Raw genomic sequence first — 3,759 nt, forward strand, 5'->3', positions numbered from 1 at the left:
GTGCATCTGAGTCTGGCTTGTTTTTCCCTAATACATGAGCCACACCCATCGTGACTGGCTTAGTTGGCAGCATTAACGGATCATTAGCTGTCATTCCTGATAGATATGACAGATATGGGACAATCCAGTACAGAACCGGTGTGGAGGGATCAAACTCCAGATTCAATGTACACTAATACCAACTCAATTACCCCCTTGCCTGAACACTCATTGAGACATTTTACAGTTCTGACACAGTTCTTTTTATTGGTCTGCTCATTGTATCATAGACGTAGTAATGCCCGAGCGAAACAGTGTGTGTGTGTGTGTGTGTGCGTGCGTGCCTAGGTCTAACTAGTGCGGTGTGCCCCCCCCAGGTCTGAAGGCGCATAATATCATTGTCATTGTCTTAGCTGTCACTGTGGTGGGGGTGGCTACCATCGCTTTCATCTTCTACAGGTAAGAGTTAACAGATAGCAGCGCAGTGTGAGAGAGGTCTCGCTCATAAAAATATAATTACTAGAACAGGGATCTGGGGTTCCAGCCATCACATATAATTTACTTGAATGGGGATCTCCATTCTAGTAATTATATTTCAATGAGGGAGACCTCTCATACTTTGCTACTATTTGTTACCAGGCGGAACAAGAGAGAGCGCCGGCTGAGGAAGAGATGGTCACACATGCACTCTGACCTCATCACCCCGCTGGAGTACAACGAACGCAGCCTGGTCTCCCTCAAGGTCAGCTCGTCATCAGTGTGCGACGACCCCTGAAAGTTAAGTCACATACTCCAGTACGTCTTCTAACCTGTCTCTGTCCGTTTGTTTGTCAGATTGACGAAGACCACAGGAAAAACACAAGTTATAACATCCACCAAGGACGCTATGACAAAAAGGTAACTCAAACTTTTGCATAAAACCACCAGAACCATAAATATACTATACAGTATACAGTACAAGTCAAAAGTTTGTAAACAATCTTGAAAGAGTTCCCACATATGCTGAGCACTTGTTGGCTGCTTGTCCTTCACTCTGTGGTCCAACTCATCCCAAACCATCTCAATTGGGTTGAGGTCGGGTGATTGTGGAGGCCAGGTCATCTGATGCAGCACTCCATCACTCTCCTTCTATATATGTTTGTTAAAGCAACAACCACAGCTCAGGGACTAATACAGAGTCATATACAGTGCATTCGGAAAGTATTCAGACCTTTTGACTTTTCCCACATTTTGTTACGTTACAGCCTTATTCTAGAATTTTTTATTTTTTATTATTCCCTCATCAATCTACACACAATACCCCATCATGACAAAGCAAAAACATGTTTTCAGATTTCTTTTGCAAATCTATTAAAAATAAAACTGAAATATCACATTTACATAAATATTCAGACCCTTTACTCAGTACTTTGTTGAAGCACCTTTGGCAGCGATTACAGCCTCGAGTCTTCTTGGGTATGACGCTACAAGCTTAGCACACYTGTATTTGGGGAGTTTCTCCCATTCTTCTCTGCAGATCCTCTCAAGCTCTGTCAGGTTGGATGGGAAGCATTGCTGCACAGCTATTTTCAGGTCTCTCCAGAGATGTTTGATCGGGTTCAAGTCCGGTATCTGGCTGGGCCACTCAAGGACAATCAGAGACTTGTCCCGAAGCCACTCCTGCRTTGTCTTGGCTGTGTGCTTAGGGTCGTTGTCCTGTTGGAAGGTGAACCTTTGCCCCCGTCTGAGGTCCTGAGTGCTCTGGAGCAGGTTTTCATCAAGGATCTCTCTGTACTTTGCTTCGTTCATCTTTCCCTTGATCCTGACTGGTCTGCCAGTCTCTGCCACTGAAAAACATCCCCACAGCATGATGCTGCTGCCCCCACCATGCTTCACCGTAAGGATGGTGCCAGGTTTCTTCCAGACGTGATGCTTTGCATTCAAGCCAAAGAGTTCAATCTTGGTTTCATCAGACCAGAGAATCTTGTTTCTCATGGTCTGAGAATCCTTTAGGTGCCTTTTGGCAAACTTCAAGCGGGCTGTTATGTGCCTTTTGCTGAGGAGTGGCTTCCGTCTGGCCCCTTTATCATAAAGACCTGATTGGTGGAGTGCTGCAGAGATGGTTGTCCTTCTGGAAGGTTCTACCATCTCAACAGAGGAACTCTGGAGCTCTGTCAGAGTGACCATCAGGTTCTTGGTTATCTCCCTGACCAAGGCCCTTCTCCCCCGATTGCTCAGTTTAGCCGGGCGGCGAGCTCTAGGAAGAATCTTGGTGGTTCCAAACTTCTTGGGGACCTTCAATGCTGCAGAAATGTTTTGCTACCCTTCCCCTATTTCTTTTTTTTTCTCGTATATATTTTTGGTATTTTACCCACTTTCCTCCGAATTTCGATCTTGTCTCATCGCTGCAACTACCCAACCGGCTTTGGAGGCGAAGGTTGAGTCATGCGTCTTCCAAAACATGACCCGCCAAACCACACTTCTTAACACCCGCCCGCTTAACCAGCCACACTGATTTGGAAGGGTTGGGTTAAATGTGGAAGACACATTTCAGTTGAATGCATTCAGTTGTACAACTGACTAGTTATCCCCTTTCCTTTCCCAATGTCAGAGGAAACATTGTTCAACTGACGACAAGGAGTTGCTAGAGCGCGATGAGCCATGTAAAGCCCCCCCAGGCCAAACCCTCCCCTATCCTGGACGACGCTGGGACAATTTTGCGCCGCCCTATGAGACTCCTGATCATGGCCAGTTGTGACACAGCCGGGGATCGAACCCAGGTCTGTAATGACGCCAGAAGCACTTTGATGCAGTGCCTTAGACCGCTGCGCCACTCGGGAGGCCCACAGTTTTTTATGTGTAATACATTTGCAAACATTTCTAAAAACCTGTTTTTGCTTTGTCGTTATGGGGTATTGTGTATAGATTGATGCAGAAAAATATTTATTTAATCCATTTTAAATTAAGTCTGTAACGTAACAAAATGTGGGAAAAGTAAAGGGTTCTGAAAACTTTCAGAATGCACTGTATATGTAGGTTCAAGCAACAACCATGGCTCTGGGACAGCTACAGAACCATATACACTACCGGTCAAAAGTTTGGACACACCTACTCATTCAAGGGTTTTTCTTTATTTTTACTATTTTCTACATTGTAGAATAATAGTGAAAACATCAAAACTATGAAATAACACATATGGAATCATGTAGTAACCAAAAAGTGTYAAACAAATCATAATATTTGAGATTCTTCAAAGTAGCCACCCTTTGCCTTGATGACAGATTTGCACACTCTTGGCATTCTCTCAACCAGCTTCATGAGGTAGTCACCTGGAATGCATTTCAATTAACAGGTGTGCCTTCTTAAAAGTTAATTTGTGGAATTTTTGTTCCTTCTTAATGCGTTTGAGTCAATCAGTTGTGTTGTGACAAGGTAGGGGTGGTATACAGAAGATAGCCCTATTTGGTAAAAGACTCCTATGAACAGTTGATGTTGAGATGTGCCTGTTTCTTGAACTCTGTGAAGCATTTATTTGGGCTGCAATTTCTGAGGCTGGTAACTCTAATGAACTTATCCTCTGCAGCAGCGGGTAACTCTGGGTCTCCTTTCCTGTGGCGGTCCTCATGAGATCCAGTTTCATCATAGTGCTTGATGGTTTTTGCGACTGCACTTGAAGAAACTTTCTAAGTTTTTGAAATGTTCCGTATTGACTGACCTTCATGTCTTAAAGTATTTATGGACTGTTGTTTCTCCTTGCTTATTTGAGCTGTTCTGCCATAATATGGACTTGGTCCTTTTGTA

General features: G+C 44.0%; 1 pseudogene; it reads left to right on the forward strand.

Annotated features, from left to right (window-relative positions):
• Positions 1 to 3,759, forward strand: part of LOC111977979 (guanylyl cyclase C-like) — a 41,646-nt pseudogene that overhangs the window by 9,630 nt on the left and 28,257 nt on the right.

Source organism: Salvelinus sp. IW2-2015, linkage group LG18, assembly GCF_002910315.2.
Source record: "Salvelinus sp. IW2-2015 linkage group LG18, ASM291031v2, whole genome shotgun sequence".
Classification (NCBI taxonomy): domain Eukaryota; kingdom Metazoa; phylum Chordata; class Actinopteri; order Salmoniformes; family Salmonidae; genus Salvelinus; species Salvelinus sp. IW2-2015.